The sequence below is a fragment of the Pongo pygmaeus genome, chromosome 10 (assembly GCF_028885625.2).
Source record: "Pongo pygmaeus isolate AG05252 chromosome 10, NHGRI_mPonPyg2-v2.0_pri, whole genome shotgun sequence".
Classification (NCBI taxonomy): domain Eukaryota; kingdom Metazoa; phylum Chordata; class Mammalia; order Primates; family Hominidae; genus Pongo; species Pongo pygmaeus.
The window spans coordinates 798435-816992 of NC_072383.2; the positions used below are offsets into that span (position 1 = coordinate 798435).

At 37.6% G+C, this 18558-nt stretch overlaps 1 protein-coding gene and 1 non-coding gene across 37 annotated transcripts in view; both read left to right on the plus strand.

Annotated features, from left to right (window-relative positions):
* The window catches only part of WNK1 (WNK lysine deficient protein kinase 1), a 158869-nt gene that overhangs the window by 17126 nt on the left and 123185 nt on the right, over nucleotides 1-18558 (plus strand). The gene's annotated exons all lie outside the window — the stretch shown is intronic.
* Nucleotides 10999-11124, plus strand: LOC129011081 (U4atac minor spliceosomal RNA). The gene has a single exon (XR_008493209.1). It is a non-coding gene; the product is annotated as a U4atac minor spliceosomal RNA (small nuclear RNA).

Genomic DNA, 18558 nt, shown 5'->3' on the forward strand with positions numbered 1-18558 from the left:
TCAGCCCACCACAACCTCCGCCTCCCGGGTTCAAGCGATTCTCCTGTCTCAGCCTCCCCAAGTAGCTGAGATTACAGGCATGCGCCACCACGCCTGGCTAATTTTTTATTTTTAGTAGAGACAGGCTTTCTCCATGTTGGTCAGGCTGGTCTCAAACTCCTGACCTCAGGTGATCCACCTGCCTCAGCCTCCCAAAGTGCTGGGATTATAGGCGTGAGCCACTGTGCCTGGCCAGGAATTAAGTTTCTGATACGTGAATTTGGTGGGGAGAAAGCATTTAGACCATAGCAGTTAGGAAATATTTATAAGTAAGCATGTGTGTTTTGGATTTTGGAAATTTAGTATGAAAAAGAAAAACATTTTGTTTTCAAAAAATTGGATTACATATTGAAATGATGATGTTTAGATATATTTGTTAAATATATTAATCTGTTTCTTTTTACATTTTTAATGTGACTACTAGAAAATTAAATTGCATTTAGCTCATATTATGTTTCTGTTGACCCTCGCTAATTTAGACTATTCTATTAAAATACTGTGAAAGTCGACGCTACAGCAAGTTTACTACTTCCTTTTAAAAAATGTCTTAACACCTTCCTTTTTGTGGTTTCTTGCATTAGCATCCTTTACAGGCCATAATTCTTTGCTGTTGCTGAACACAGAAATTTGGGGTTTTAAACTCTTAGTGGTTTGTGATGCTTTTAATACCAGATTGTTAAGAAAATTGGAATCCTCATCTTTTAAAATATTATCTTTTGTTATTTGCCAGCATGTCCAGTAATCAGAAATGGCATTTCTTTATGGCTTTGTTCTTTGAGTACTTTAGTTGTTGTTAAGAGAATATTAGAAGTGTTTACTGTAAATATCTTGAAATATTTGGGAAATATTTTGGTTTATTTCAGATAAACTGCTAGTGTATGTTTGGAATACATTAAATGCATAAACTTACTGCTTTATATTTTCTTTTTTTTTGGAGACGGAGTCTCGCTCACAGTGGCGTGATCTCAGCTCACTGCAACCTCCGCCTCATGGGTTCAGGTGACTCTCCTGCCTCTGCCTCCTGAGTAGCTGGGACTACAGGCGCATGCCACCACGCCCGGCTAATTTTTTGTATTTTTAGTAGAGATGGGGTTTCACCGTGTTAGCCAGGATGGTCTCCATCTCCTGACCTCATGATCCGCCCACCTCTGCCTCCCAAAGTGCTGGGATGACAGGTATGAGCCACTATGCCCGGCGCTTTATATTCTTTAGTAATTTCTGGCCATTGTGGCTCCTTAAGCTTGTTAATTAATTTAGTGTCCATATTCATATCTTAATGATACTGAGAAATGGGTTAAATTGGTTTTTGGTGTCTGTCTCTTGCTTATGAAAGATAAACTATAGTTCAGCTATTAGCATTGAGTTTTTCTAGAATAGTTTAATTTTTTTGTTTGTTTTTGAGACAGGGTCTTATTCTGTCCCCTGGGTTCAAGTGATTCTCCTGACTCAGCCTCCTGAGTAGCTGGGATTACAGGGGTATGCCACCACGTCCAGCTAATTTTTGTATTTTTAGTAGAGATGGGGTTTCACCATATTGGCCCAGTTGATCTCTAACTCCTGAGCTCAGGTGATCTGCCTGCCTCGGCCTCCCGAAGTGTTGGGATTACAGGCGTGAGCCACTGCACCCAGCCTTAACTGCTTTATTTTAATAAAGTTGTAATATATTTGAGATGGCAAGACCATTCTCTTCAGACTGTTAATGGTAATTTTTTAAAATTATTTTTTATTTTTAGACTGGTTACACACTGTCACCTAGTCTGGTCTTGAACTCCTAGCTTCAAGCAATCCTCCTGTTTCAGCCTCCCAAAGTATTGGGATTACAGGCTTGAGAAGCCCTCTTAATTTAATGACTACAGAAGCTTACTTTCTTTTTGCATAAAGGCCTTTGATAGTCGTTGTTTATGGCTACAAACTAATTTGATTTTGACTAAATTATCTGAGTTATAAACTTCATTTATTTCCACCTTAGTTATTGTAACCATCCTTAAATCATACACAAAAAAGATGCTTTAAAAAATTAGTAAAACACTCATTATAAAAATTAGGAAATTAGAGGAAGAAAAAGGAAATAAAAAATCACCTGCAGTCAGTATCTTTATCCAGATATAAGCATTGTTACTGTGTATGACACACTGGTTTCTGTGTGTTTGAACTCTGTTTTTATAGTTATCATTATATTGTGTGGTTGTACAGTTTGCCTGTTTTACCACATAGCAAAAGCATTTTCCCATTTAAGAATTTGAGGTTTTTAGATTAAAAAGCAGCAAAATATTTGTACGCAGTAATCATAATTGGGGTGTGTGTGTGTGTGTGTGTGTGTGTATGTATGTATGTATGCCACCATACAGCAACGTAATTATGTGTATACATATGTATGCACACAACGTGGTTATGTTGCTGTATGGTGGCATAATTTGCCTGATTTACCTTATAGAAAAACCATTTCCTACATTAAAATTTTGAAGTTATATATAAAAAACACTTGAATTCTTAAGTATATATTATTTTTTTAATTCTCAGAGAAAATTAGAATGTTTGTCCCACAGGTGCAAACATTTAGTTAGAACTAAATCTAGTAAATTGATCATTAATACATTTGATCACTCTGAACAGAAGTTTAGAAGTCATGGTTGATATATTACAAAGCTAAATTATTTTTTTCACTTTCAGTCTTTGTTCAGAGATTTGCAAGAAAGTCCATTCACTGCTTCGCATATAATTTGGGGTATTATCAGTAGTTTGTTTTTAGAACAGTGGTACTGTGTGGTTCAGAAATTTGTAAAAGCCAAGTGTTAGGGGCTTTAATAACAGTACATTGAAAGTTCTTTGAGGAGCTGGGCATGGTGGCTCACACTTGTAATCCAGCACTTTGGGAGGCCAAGGCGGGCAGATCACCTGAGGTCAGGAGTTCGAGACCAGCCTGACCAACATGGAGAAACCCCATCTCTACTAAAAATACAAAATTAGCCGGGTGTGGTGGCGCATGCCTGTTATCCCAGCTACTTGGGAGGCTGAGGCAGGAGAATCGCTTGAACCTGGGAGGCGGAGGTTGTGTTGAGCCGAGATCGCGCCATTGCATTCCAGCCTGGGCAATAAGAGCAAAACTCCATCTCAAAAAAAAAAAAAAAAAAAGTTCTTTAAAGAAGTTTAGTTTTTATATTGACTAAGCTATAGGGGGAAAAGCCTTAGTGTGCCTTTTCCACTTCCTACCCACTCAAGATAACCTAAGTTGGCTTCCTTTATTTAAACTGTTAAATCTACTCTAGAGCATACCAAAGATATTTTGAAAATATAGGAAATTCTTAATGCATTTAAAAGGAACTACTTCCCAATCAGTTTTTTTCCCATCATAGAAGTAATGTATACTCAGAGATATCTTAAAAAACAAGGAAAAATAAAAACCAAAATAACCCCACTGAAGTGTCATCACTAAAAGACAATGTCGATATATCATTTAGAATGTTTGCCTGTTCCTCCCTCTCATGATGGATTTTAATATTTATTCACCAAATGTTTATTGTACTCCTATGTGCTTGAGGCTGTCTCAGGTAGCAAATAGAGAAAAAAATTCTGCCCTCGTGAAACTTATGTTTTAGTGGGATCATAGATGTGTGTTTGCAATTTTATATCCTGAAAATTTTATAATTCAGTGTAACATAAAAATTAGTATAAATATTTTTAATAGCTGCTTGACAGTTCCTTATGTGCATATACCATAATTTCCTTCATTTCCGTGCAGTGTTAAGTATGTTATTTTTGCTGTTGTAAATATAGTGGGCGAGGGTCTTACTGCACAAGGTTGTAACCATGAAATAATATTTCTGTTTTATGAAAACCAAATTTAATCTGTGTTGTATCCTTACCTAATTGAGTTGGCCATTATTTCCCTGCACAAATCCCCCTCCCTCTAATCCTTGGTGAGCTTCGTACATTCCAGAACTTTATCAGGAAAGGGCTTTCCTCCAGTCTTTCACCTACACTGCTTGTCATTGACATGCCCATTTATGTAAGTCTGGAAGGTTTCTTTAAGGCCTTGTTACAGAGAATATTGGGTAATAGGATCTTTGCATAATTTTCCAAAGGAAAGTTTTTACCATTATTGTCTCTCTCTTCTCCCTGCAGCTCACAAGGAGGGTGAGTGTATTGATCTTGTCTGGATGAATCCTCTAATCCCTTCCTTTCCTCTAGCATCTACCTCTCAAACTCCATTCTCATCCCTTCCCTCTTGAGTATAATCCAACCAAACTCCTTCCTTTGGGCCTGGACTTTCTCAGACAGAAGCCAGCTGAGGAGACTGTCTTCTAATTGCTGGTTCTAAAATAACAGTCTTGAGGCTAGAGGCCCACAAGGGCTTGGAGTAGGAGAAGTGAATTTACCTACTTAGCCTTGTGAACAAAACACTGATCAATACCTCAGATTTCACAGTTTAGAACTATTTTCTTAGGATTAAATTTCAGAAATGGAATTACTGGTTCTAAGGGCAGGAACATTTAAATACTTTCTATTCATTGTAAGATTGTTTTCCAGAAGAGTTATATAGATTTTCAGTGACCCAAGTGAGAGTTCTTATTTTACTAACCCCATTTATCAATACTATTAAATATTTCATAAACTATAGTTTATGTCTGCAGAACTTTCCCCCATATGTTTTGATAGTAATAACTAATTGTATCTCCTCTTTTGTCTTTTGTTATATTTTTGCCTTCAGGTGCTTTTCTCCCCCAACCAGTTTTCATAAGTTCCTTATATCAGAATGAATCCTTTTATATTTTCTGCAAATATTTTTCAATGCCGAGAATTTAATATCAATAGTATAGCACTGTTTATACCATCAAATTGGTTAGTCATCTTAATTCTGTTTTTCTTTTTTTCATTTAAGTATAGTAAATCTTTGAACTTGATAGGTGAATTTCTGATTTTTTATCGTCTTGATATTGGTGTTTAAAATGGATTTATCTTCATGGATATATTTATGTTATAGTATTAAAATCTAAAATTGAACTTAGTATACAAAAAATAGATTTTTAAAATGTTTATACTAGCTCCTTATCAATGTTTAAAATTTTACTTTTGCAGTTACAAAAATGGTTATTCCATTATTTCTGTATTTACTAGTAGAGAGTAAATTAAGACATTACTGAATACAATGAGATAAATGGCTTATCAAGTAATAGTCTTTCTTGTAATACAAATGAGTTCTTAGATCAGTTGTCTTTAAATTTGTCTTGTTATGGCAAGTTGTGTTTTCAGTGGCAACTTTTTTTAGGGCCTAATGTAAAGTTTGATCAGAAGTTTGACGTGTAATCCCAGCACTTTGGGAGGCCAAGGCCAGAGGATCACTTAAGGCCAAGAATTTGAGACCAGCCTGAGCAACATAGCAAGACCTCATCTCTGCAAAAAAATTAACATATTAGCTGAGTGAGGTGGTACATGCCTGGAGTCCTAGCTATAGTTCAAGGCTGCAGTGAGCTATGGTCGTGCCACTCTACTCTAGCCTGGGCAATAGAGCAACACCTTGTCTCAAAAAAAAGTTTGAACTGTGTATGTTTGAAGGACTTGTGTTCTCAAAATGGTGAGAAAAGGGTGGCGATTTGATAGTATTTATGAACCAGACACTGTGTTTTATATATATTCTCATTTATTCTTATGTCATATATTCTTATGTCACCTGAATGAGGTATCAGTCCCATTTTACAGGGTGAAGAGACTGAAATGAAGTAATTTGCCAAGCTTGCGTTCAACAAACGTAGAAGTGGGAGTGGAGCCTAGATCATTCTTGTTTGTTTTTCATTTTTGTTTTAAAAGCCGAGCATGCTTCTCTTCAAACTTTTTGATTACCTTGTAGTGCACGTTAAAACTAATAGCTCAGGTTGTCTGTGACCCCAAAGACAGTAAAGACAGTATCTCATTCTGTGGCCCAGACTGGAGTGAAGTGGCAGGATCATGGCTTACTGCAGCTTTGAACTCCTGGGCTCAAGCAGTCCTTCCCCTTTAGCCTCCCGAGTAGCTGGGACTACAGGCATGTACCACCATGCCTGGCTAATTTTTAAAATTTTTTGTAGAGATGGGGTCAAGCTATGTTGCTCAGGCTGGTCTTGAACTCTTGGCCACAAGTGATCCTTTGCTTCAGCCTCCCAACGTGCTGGGATTACAGGTGTGAGACACTGTGGCCTTTTTCAGTTTTCAAGCTGCTGTTTGTTGTTACATTTTACAAATGTGAAGTTAAAGTTAGATCTCAGTGTGTATGTGTTTGTGTGTGTGTGTGTGTGTGTGTGTTTCTTGAGATGGAGTCTCGCTTTATCGCCAGGCTGAGTGCAGTGGCGCTATCTTGGCTCACTGCAACCTCCACCTCCCGGGTTCAAGTGATTCTTCTGCCTCAGCCTCCCGAGTAGCTGGGACTACAGGTGCGTGCCACCATGCCCGGCTAATTTTTTGTATTTTTAGGAGAGACAGGGTTTCACCATGTTGGCCAGGATGGTCTTGCTGTTTTGACCTCGTGATCTGCCCGCCTTGGCCTCCCAAAGTGCTGAGATTACAGGTGTGAGCCACCACGCCTGGCCCAGATCTCAATGTGTTCTTGCTCTATATGGTGTTTGTACCTGGGCTGGTGCTTTGGGAGAGAAGTTGCATTGTATGGTTGTCCAAGGACTTCCAAGAGACAGTAAAAGAAAATTAGGATTTATTATAAATTAGAATGTGAACTATAGAGAATTGACCCATAATGCTATGTTTGAGTCATAATAACCGACTAGTGTTTACAAAGACCTATTCACACAGAGTAGCTATTCACTCAGAAGTGTTGAAGATAAAAAGACTGTACTAAATGACCTCTTGGTCCCTTTATTGTTACTATTCTGTGATTTATTGAGAATTATGTGTATATTTAAACTCATTCCATGATGTGCAGTGTTAACTTTTTAGTTACTTTTCTTATTGGATAAAATTAGTCAGCATCTGTGCTTTTTTTCATTTGGGGGGATTTTTTTTGTTGTTTTTTGTTTTTTTTTTTTTTTGAGACGGAGTCTTGCTCTGTCACCAGGCTGGAGTGCAGTGGTGCGATCTTGGCTCACTGCAATCTCTGCCTCCTGGGTTCAAGGAATTCTGCCTCAGCCTCCCGAGTAGCTGGGACTACAGGTGCACGCCACCACGCCCAGCTAATTTTTGTATTTTTAGTAGAGATGGGGTTTCACCATGTTGGCCAGGATGGTCTTGTTCTCCTGAGGTCATGATCTGCCTGCCTTGGCCTCCCAAAAGTGCTGGGATTACAGGCATGAGCCACCGTGCCCAGCCTGGAGTTTTTAAGTAGCTAAAGAATTAGATTTGTTTTTATGTGAAAGATATGATTTTGTCATAGAGTTAGGCACTTGTGTTACTTTGGACCAAACGTAGTCTGCTAGAATTTTGAGGTAGAGCTAGATATGATCTACCATGGAACATAATTCAGCTATGTAATTTCTTAAGTATTAGTATATTATGAACTGGGAAGCATTTGAAGAGAAACAGTGAAAGCAAAGCTCCTGGTATTTTTCATGAAATGACAAGTGGTAAATAGTATCTATTAAAGTTCACTGTAGTTGCTCAGTGAAACACATCAATAGCCATGGTAGCTATTTAAGAAAAATAACTTACCACAGACTCAGGAAACTTTACGGTGTTTGACTTCCAACAATTTGTAGTATTTATCATCTGTCTTTGGTTGCTGTTCAGATATGGTAGATTTGTCGTATTAAACACAAGCTTCATGTGGTAAATGTGACTCTAAAACATAATCCAAAACTTTGGCAATGGATGCCTTGTTACTTACTTTAGAAAGACTAAACCTCACTTTGTATTTAGTGCTCTAGCTATCAAATCTATAAGTAGTAGCTGAGTCCTGGTTACTTAAATGATTTAAATGATATTCTCACCTAAAAGGACTCATTTACCAACCTAAGCAATTTCACCTCTTTGCTTATAATTAGGGTTAAATTTTGCTTAAACTGTTTACTTGACCTGTGGGAAACCAGAAGAAGGCTACTCGCTTGTACTACTGAATGTTTAGGATTTTAATACCTGTGATTGTGGTTTGATGTTTTAGTTTTAAAAGGCATTGAAAATCTTGAAATTTATGTAAAATTCTCTTTTTAAATTTTTTATTATTAATTTTTTTTTCGTCTTCTTTTCCTTTTTCTTTCTTTTTTTTCTGAGACGGAGTCTCGCCCTGTCACCCAGGCTACAGTGCATTGGCGCGATCTTGGCTCACTGCAACCTCCACCTCCTGGCTTCAAGCAGTTCTCCTGCCTCAGCCTCCCAAGTAGCTGGGATTACAGGCCTGCCACCACGCCTGGCTAATTTTTATATTTTCAGTAGAGACAGGGTTTCACCATGTTGGCCAGGCTGGCCTCAAAACTCCTGACCTCAACTGATCCACCTGCCTCAGCTTCCCAAAGTGCTGGGATTACAGGTGTGAGCCACCGTGCCTGGCCAATGGTCTTTTTTTTTTTTTTTAAAGTGATTCGTAGAAATTGGAAGGAAATATCTATCATGCTAGCACTCATTGTTATTAGAGTTTAAGATTATGAATGACTTATTAAAATATAAAATTATAAGGACAGGACATGTAAACTCTAGAACAAATTTTAAATTCTTAGTAATACTGGTAATAGTTATTAATACAAGTATGACTTCTCTCTCATGCTCTTTCTGGTGAATACTACCACAGGGTCACAGTAAGGTTCTAAAAATATGAGCAAAAGCTGGTGCTACCAGGAAATTCAAATTCCATACCTGGGAATCTCGGAACTCAGGGAGGAGTAAACATTACAGGGGGAGCAACCAATAATGGGGAGTATTGTTTGAGAAATAAGAAATTAAGAATTTTACTGCTCTAAAATGTGAAAGTAAAACAGATGAAGTCTGGATTTTCTTTTGTTTTTATGAAGTTCAGTGGGAGAGCATTCTCTTCTGTTAAAATTGCCACTAATTATGTGTTTTTTCTAAATCATATTGTCTACTTTTCTCCAAAAGAGTTGAATAATGTACTCATTTTCATAATATTTTAGAAAAACGAGTGAGTAAATTTTCGGCAGTTATTTTATTTGACATGTGAGTGGTATTTGCTTTCAGATTTCGAATTCCCTGTTGGGAAAGTAATTTAGGTTATGCTGCTGTGACTATAATATTAAAATGCACAGACATACTATAAATTCCCTTTCCCTTAATTTTCTTTGCCTTTCTTTTCTTTCTTTTCTTTTCTTTTTTCTTTTTTTTTTTTTTGAGACATAATTTCACTTTGTAGCCCAGGCTGAAGTGCAGTGGCACGATCTGGGCTCACTGCAACCTCCGCCTCCTGAGTTCAAGTGATTCTCCTGTCTCAGCCTCCTGAGTAGCTGGAATTACAGGTGTGCACCACACGTGGCTAATCTTTGTATTTTTAGTAGAGACAGGGTTTCGTCATGTTGGCCAGGCTGGTCTCGAATTCTTGACCTCAAGTGATCCACGTGCCTCAGCCTCCCAAAGTGCTGGGATTACAGGCATGAGCCACTGTGCCTGGCTCCTTTCCCTTAATTTTCTGAAAGAAAAATTCACATACAGCCATGTGAATTGACTGGACTGAAATTAAAATAGTGGATTTTTTTGCTCTTTATACTGCAAGTTTGAGAAATAAAGAATAAAGCATTTTGTCTGTGGATGCGAAGAACTCTGTACTTGACTCAGCTTCCTTTTTCTCTTGCCTGCATTTTTTGTGTACTTCACTGGCTTGATTAGTCATAATAAGGCTCAGTACCTCTGCCATTCCCAATGTTAAGCAATTTTTTAAAATTTGGAATTTGTGGATAATCAATCATTAACAGAGTTGCTTAATGGGTAATGTTGTTTTCTTTATGGAAATAATTTGAGGCACCTTTTCTGGGGTTCTTGGCAAGAAATATGAGTTTATTATGGATATTTAGGAAAGAGGATGTAGAAATAAACCTTTGCTTCTGGTATGAAGCTGTGATAATCTGCCCCGTCTTTGTCTAATTCCATTTTAACTTCTGTCCTTAACATGTTTCTCTTCTTAATCAGTTGTCAGTGAAGATTTATTTGTCAGGAGATTGGAATGGAGTATTTTGGATATACTTCAAGTTTTGAATGATAACTGTTAAAATACATATAATGTTTTAATAGTGAGGTACACTGATCACAAAAATATGGTCTGATTTAACTTGATTTTGTGGTACTTTGCTTCTAAGTTTAGACAGATGATAGAAATTCACAAAAATTTCAGTCATAGTTATGGCCACAGTGAGGCATTCCCAAAGGAAGTGTGTTGCATTCCTAAGTGTAGTGTGTTGCATGCACTACTGAGCATAATGGGAAAAGAAAAGTGCTATAAAAACCTAAGTACCAAGTAACTAGCTAGAAAAAGCTTTTAATGGGAGAGCTGGCATGGTCATTAATCTGGTAGAATAGTATTTGAGGAAACAGTTGCCTGTGTTAAGCTGCCGTTTCTTTTGGTTATTGAAAACCAAATAGGAAATTCTGAATTAATACTTACATGCTAAAGTGTCTTTGTGGAGCTTATTTTGAGCATTAGAGTGGGAGACTTAGTTCTAATGCAAACTATAGAAGAATGACCTTGAGTAAGTTTGTTGTCTAATTAGTAAACTGAGTGGTAGAGTTGGATAATCCTGCCAGCTTTAGGCCCATGCCTTAAATATGCTTCTTATCCTCTCACAGTCAAAAAGGATTTTTACCTTGGTACAGTCTGATTCCTGCAACACCTCTCCAGTTACTGAATGTATAGTAGTTTGCTATAGACAGACTACTTTGCAGTGGCTATCAAACCTTTCTGAGACTCATTCTAAGAAATACATTTACATTATGACTTAGTATATGCACACATAAAAAGAAGAACGTTTCACAAAATAGTTTCCTTACTAGCACAATGAGCTGTTTTTTATTTTATTTCATTAACAACAACAAAAAAAACTGCTAACCATCTTTTTCTTGGGGTTGCACTACTGTCCAATGAGCACATAGTGAGGGCAGTACTGCTAACGCCTACATAACATGCCTGCATCATCTAGAGCTTTGCTTTACCTTGGTACAATTTTTGGAAGAATGAAAAACTGCTTTTCCACAGGGGGAAAATACTGTTTACTGCCCACTCTTTGAAAAACATTTTACTTAGAACATAAACTTGAAGCTAGATCCTTTTAACCACTTAATTAAATCATACGGTATGTTGTTGATAGCTATTTGCCACAAAATGAAAATATAGTGGCTATATGAATTTTAGCTGCTGTCATTGTTCATTAATCGTAACATAAGCTCTGAACACAGTGTTCCTTCTTAGAAAGGTACAAATGATTATGATTTTGTATAACAACTGAAGTTAGGTGCGTGTGAAGTTTTATAATTGCTGGTCTTCATTAGATAAATTATAATTAAATGATCTGTTAATTAAATGATCTGTTTTATTTTTGCTTTTTATTTAGTCTCATATTAATAGGCAAATACTGGCATTAGCTATAACAAACCAATGGCACTAAAAATCTTCAGAACCTTTTTGGATTTGAGTTTTTGTAAGATATTTTGTGGAGACTACAGATTTAATTTTAAAGTATAAATGTGTTCTTATTTTAAACAAATGGGGTTTATACTTTGTGTTCTAACGATTGAGATAACTTTTTTTTTTGAGAACTTAAATTAAAATTCCCAGTCTTCTCTAGTTCTGTCAGTTTTCTTTGTTCCCCCTCCCAGTGGTTGAGTTCTTATGGGATTTCTGGCTTATTTTTAAAATCCAGTGATTAAAATGAAGTTTTCTGGCAATATTAATATTTGTGTGAATCTGGATATCCTCCTCACTTAACTTCTAAGCCTTTTTCTTCATCTGAAAATGACAATTTTGTATACTTGGCTGGATTATTTTAAGTAACAAGTAACAAAAACTGTGGTAGACTAACATTTGAGTTTGAAGTTTCATATAATTTTAAATCATTGTCATCGACTGACTTTGGAAAGTAACTTCTGAGATTTTTGGTCTGAAGCGACCCTGAAAGTTTATGACCTAATTATCATTTTATTAGGCCTGAATGTGAATGTTGCATTTTGAGAGAAAATAGTATAAAAGTAGTTACATTGCTGGGTGACTGATCTAGCAAGTCCCTAACAGTGCCACTAAGCTGTCCTGTAGTACATCTTTAGTTCTCTCAATAACTACATAGTATGTTGTCATTCCTATTTTATAGATGAGAAAACCAAGGGAACTATTTGATAGAATAATGTTTCCAAAATCAGAGATCTAAGAAGGCTTAGTTGAATAACATTGGATATATTACTCTGCAGTTCCTAAGTCTATGAATTAATGGGAATTTTGAAATCTAATTGAAATCCAAGGAGAAAGTGATAGAAATAAAATTGTAGTGAGCGATGTCGGCTCACTGTAACCTCCACCTCCCAGGTTTAAGCGATTCTCCTGCCTTGGCCTTCTGAGCAGCTAGGATTACAGGCATGCACCACCACGCCCGGCTAATTTTTGTATTTTTATAGAGACGGGGTTTTACCATGTTGGCCAGGCTGATCTTGAACTCCTGACCTGAAGTGATCCACCTGCTTCAGCCTTCCAAAGTGCTGGGATTACAGACATGAGCCACCGTGCCCAACCTAGTTTAAATTTTCTAGTAGCCACATTTAAAAAAAACAGGTGGAATTAATTTCATAATATGTTTCATATAACCCAGTATATCCAAACATTGTTTCTTTTTTTTTTTTCTGAGACAGGGTCTTGCCCTGTCACCCAGGCTGGGGTGCAGTGAGTGGTGCACGATCATGGCTCACTGCAGCTTCGAACTCCTGGGCTTAAGCGATCCTTCGGCCTTAGCTTTCCAAGTAGCTGGGACTACAAGCACGTGCCACCACACCCTGCTAATGTTTAAATTTTTTGTAGAGACAGGGGGGGTGGGTGGTCTCACTGTGTTACCCACACTGGTCTCGAACTCTTGGCCTCAAGTGATCCTCCCGCCTCAGCCTCCCAAAGTGCTGGGATTATAAGTGTGAGCCACCATCCTGGCCTAAACATCTTTCAACATATAATCAGCATAAAAATTATAAAGATAGTATATATTCTTTTCTATTACATCTTCAAAATCTGCTGTGTGTTTTACACTTAACATATCTCAGTTCACACCAGCAACATTTCAGTGAAGTACTCAATAACCATACTTGGGGCTGGGCGTGGTGACACATGCATGCCTGAATCCCAGCACTTTGGGAAGCTGAGGTGGGAGGATTGCTTGAGCCCAGGAGTTTGAGACCAGGCTAGGCAACAAACCAAGATGCTGTCTCCACCAAAAAAAAAAAAAATTATCCAGGCACAGTGGCATGTGCCTGTAGTCCCAGCTACTTGGGAGGCTGAGGTGGGAGGATTGCTTGAGCCAAGGAGTTTGAGACCACAGTGAGCCATGATCGTGCCCCTGTGCTCCAAACTGGGTGTCAGAGCAAGACTCCCATCTCTAAAGAAATTGTATTTTATTTATTTTATTTTTACAGCCCAGATGTGTGAATCTTGAAGGAATTTTTTTTTAATTGGCTAATGGCTACTATTACTGGACAGCTCAATTTCTGAATGCCAAGTACCTCTTGTTAAACTGTTCAACAGCCTTTCCTTACCATCTCAAGAAGTTGGTGATAAAAATTATCAATAATGAATTACAGTTTTTGAATTTTTGCCTTTGATGTGATTGTCTTATTTTATAATATGTTAGCATTTAATATGAATATTTTTGTTAACATTTTTTATTTTTTAAAATAGCATTATTGAAGTATAGTTGACATAATAAAATGTACATATTTAAAAGGTACAAATGTAATAAGTTGTCCACATCCATGAAACCATCACCACAGTCAAGATATTTATTACTGTTTTCCTGAAGTCTTGCCTCCTAGTTGTGTAAATCTCCTGTCACTACATTAAAATTTTTAGATATTCTTCTTTTTTGGAGATAACCTCTCTTAAACTTCTAAACTTCACCATTTGTACTGGTTGCATTCTAGGTTGATGCTTAGGTTGGGGATCTTCATTCGTTCTCATTTTGGAGATTCTTATATCTAGCTGGTTTTTGATCCTGCTTCCAGAATCCTGTTTCTTTCTCTTTCTTGAGCTCCTCATTTGTGAAAGAATAACTTCATAACTCTTTGAGAAAGGTCATTTGGGAGATAACTGTATTTTTGAGAACTTACATGTCTGAAAATATTTTCCTTCATCTTCCTTTCCCTTTCCTCTTTAATAGGTAGTTTGGATAACAAATTCTAGATTGGAAATAATTTATTTCAGAATTTTAAAGACATTTATTCTGTTTTCTTCTAGCTTCCAGTATTGCTGTTAAAGTCTGAGGCTAGTAGGATTCTCTGTTCCTTGTAACCTATTTTTTTTTCCTCTGGAAGTTTTCAGGTTTTTTGTCTTGTCCTCAGCGTTTTGAAATTTCAGCAATGTGCCTTGGTATGGGTCTCTTTTTTCCATTGTGGCTTTTTGTCTGGAAACTCACTGGCCATCAATTCTGAAAATTTACCTTCTACTCATTTCATTTCTTGCCCTCTGTTTTTTATGTTGCCCCTTCTAGAACTCCTGTTACATATATGACATATATGTTGGTTCTCCCAGACCAATGGTCTAATGTCCGTATCATTTTCTCCCCCCCCTTCCCAACCCCCTCGAAATGGAGTCTTGCTCTGTTACCCAGAGCTGGAGTGCAATGGTGTGATCTTGGCTCACTGCAACCTCCGCCTCCCAGGTTCAAGCAGTTCTGCCTCAGCCTCCCGAGTAGCTGGGATTACAGGCGCCCACCACCACACCCAGCTAATTTTTGTATTTTTAGTAGAGATGGGGGTTTCACCATGTTGACCAGGCTGGTCTCGAACTCCTGACCTCATGGTCCACCCACCTTGGCCTCCCAAAGTACTGGGTTTACAGGCGTGAGTCACCGCGCACAGCCTGTCCATATCTTTTTCTCACATTATTTTTTGGTTTTGTTTTCGATGAGATTTCCTAATGGAAAATCATTGCTTGATCAACCTATTGAGTTTCATTTTTGCCATTATATATTTTTAACTTCCAAGAGATGTTTTTTTCTTTTTTTTTCCTTTTTTTTTTTTTTTTTGAGATGGAGTCTCGCCCTGTTGCCCAGGTTGGAGTGCAGTGGCCTGATCTCGGCTCACTGCAAGCTCCGCCTCCCAGGTTCACGCCATTCTCCTGCCTCAGCCTCCCGAGTAGCTGGGACTACGGGCGCCCACCACCACGCCCAGCTAATTTTTTGTATTTTTAGTAGACACGGGGTTTTACCGTGTTCTCCAGGATGATCTCGATCTCCTGACCTCGTGATCCACCCACTTTGGCCTCCCAAAGTGCTGGGATTATAGGTGTGAGCCACCACGCCCGGCTTTTTTTTCATTTTTAATAGCTTCTTGTTAATGTATACAATATTTTCTTTTTTTAGAGGGTTTTTTCCCTTCTCGAAGTTTTCACTTCCTTTCATAGCTTCTGCTTTTCCTTTTCTTTTTTATCTTTCTTTTTTTTTGAGATGGAGTCTCGCTCTGTTGCCCAGGCTGGAGTGCAGTGGGCTGATCTCGGCTCACTGCAAGCTCTGCCTCCCAGGTTCACGCCATTCTCCTGCCTCAGCCTCCGGAATAGCTGAGACTACAGGCGCCCGCCACCACGCCCAGCTAATTTTTTGTATTTTTAGTAGAGACGGGGTTTCACCCTGTTCACCAGGGTGGTCTGGATCTCCTGACCTCGTGATCTGCCCGCCTCAGCCTCCCAAAGTGCTGGGATTACAGGCGTGAGCCACCACATGACCCTGCCTTTTCCAGGTTCCTTTTTTTGGTTGTTGTTGTTACTGATTTTAGTTGCTCTTTAATTTTATTTATTTTTTTGCTTCCCGTGTAGATTGGATGCTCTTGAAACGCTTTATTCAAGTAATCCCATGAGCCTTGGTTGTCACATTTGAGTTGGGCACTGAAAACTGATAAATAAATGGGGTTTGCTGATTGTGGGCCTCAGTATAATCTGACTGTACTGTTCTGGCATCTTAAGAAATGCAGATGTTGGGATCTTTAGAGCTGTTCATTTATGCTACTCAGATCCCTAGTTTTATATGCCAAAGTATAACTTATGCTTTATGTGATTTCTACTTTAGGGATTTTATTAAAACTTTTTATTTATAGTCTAATGTATGCTGTTTTAAAAATTAAAGTTCTGTGTTTGTTTGAAAATAGTATTTATTAAAGGAAAAAATTCTGTATTTGTTAATTGTATTGCTTAAATTCCATGTATTTTTGTTGCCTTAGACTACTTGATTAGCTGATATTTGATAAACGTGTCAGCCCTACAAAATAATTGTGGATTTGTCAATTTCTGTTTGTATTTCTAACAGTTTTTATGTTATATATTCATAGCTTTATATTTAGGCTGGGTTGAGCATGAATGTTATATACTTAAATAATTGTGCTTTTTATCAGTATAAAATATGCAGCATTTTCTCAAATAATTCTCTTTGCTTAACATATTCCCTTTTTATATTGTCATTCTTTTTTCGCATTTGTTTTACTTGTTCCTATATCTTCCTTTTTTTTTTTTTTTTGAGACAGAATTTCACTCTTGTTGCCCAGCCTGGAGTGCAATGGCACAATCTCGGCTCACTGCAACTTCTGCCTCCTGGGTTTAAGCGATTCTCCTGCCTCGGTCTCCTGAGTAGCTGAGATTATAGGCTCCCGCCACCAGGCCTGACTAATTTTTGCATTTTAGTAGCAACGGGGTTTCATCATGTTGGTCAGGCTGGTGTCGAACTCCTTACCTCAGGTGATCCACCCACCTTGGCCTCCCAAAGTGCTGGGATTACCAGTGTGAGCCACTGTGCCCGGCCCTTTATCTTCTTTTTTATGTCATTTTAATTTTGATGTGTTTCTTATAAATACACAGTGTTTAGCTAGACTTTTTTTTAAAGCCTGTTCCACAGGTTTTTTGTAATAGAGAACTTTAACGTACATTTACAGTAATAATTGGTATGTTTGGAGTTGGTCTTCTTCCTGCCTTCTATGTGTTTTAATTGGTATGTTTGGAGTTGGTCTTCTTCCTGCCTTCTATGTGTTTTATTTCTGCCTTGCCTTTCTTAGATAGATTTATTTTCTTTGCATTTTACACCTAGTAGTCTATCTTTTATGTAATTTTCATTATTTAAGTGACTGAAATGAAATTATGTAATTTTCATTGTTAATTTTTAAAACACCTACATATTAGACTATAAATCTACTTTATAAAAATAAAATTTTTTCTCTACTTTCGTAGGTGATATGGTAGAATGGCAAAGCACAGACTCTAGAACAAGGCAGCTGGTGTTTACACCTTGGATTGGCTTTGCCACTTTTTTATTGTAATCCTCTTGTGCATCCATTTCTTTTTTGGTTAAAGTAGAGATGGAAGTAGAGATGGGGTCTCACTGTTGCTGATCTGAAACTCTGGGCTCAAGTGATCCTCCTGCCTCAGCCTCCCAAAGTGCTAGGATTTCAGGCGTGAGCCACCAAGCCCACATAGGTACCTACTTCACAGAGGTGTTGTTGAGTTTCAATATGTTAATATATGTAAAGCACCAGAACAGGGTCTGGAAGTCAATAAATGTTAGCTATTATTAGGTGTCAGTTATTAACAAAAGCTTGAAACTACATTATTAGTGTAGTTTTTGTGGGTTCCTGTGTTTAATGCTTGCCTGATTCTTAACCTATATTAGCTTTCTGTGTGTTTAAAAAAAATCTTTATCTTTTGTGTAAGTCGGTTTTCATTATTCTTACACACTTTAATGTAAGTAGGCTGCTCTATTGAAAAGACCATCTGTCTTCTGCTGGGCTGAGGACCTCTGTGCATTTCCACTCTTTGTCCATCTCAGGACAGGCACAACAAAAAAAAGTTAAAAACTTGGATGTTGTCATGGATATGTGTATGCTTTACATAGTGTGTGTGTGTGTGTGTGTGTGTGTGTGTGTATAATTTTAGTGTGAAAAATGGTATCAGCTTTCTCCAAGGCAACAAAACCATTAGGAGATTTTGTATGTAACAGATAGGTATTATATGTAATTTCAAGGAATTAGCTTACTTGGTTGTTGGGGCTGGCAAGTCTGAAATCTGTCTTCTGGTTGAGCTGGCCATTGGGTTGGGAACTCTAGGACAGGAGCTGATGCTGCAATCTTTAGCCAGGATTTTTCAGGAAATCCCAGTTTACTGCCTTGTAAGTGATTAGATGAGACCCACCCACATAATTGAGGGTAGTCTCCTTTACACAAAGTCAGCTGATGGTAGGTTTAACCACATCTACAAAAATACCTTTATAGCAACACCTAGTTAGTATTTGATAGAATAATTGAATACTGTAGCAAAATTGTAACATAAAACTAACCATCACAGATGGGTATATTGTTTCATGATAGATTGTCCTTCACATCAGCTTCTTGAAATTAAAAAAAAGCTACTGTGTGTAATACTATATGGAAATTAAACATTGTCCATAT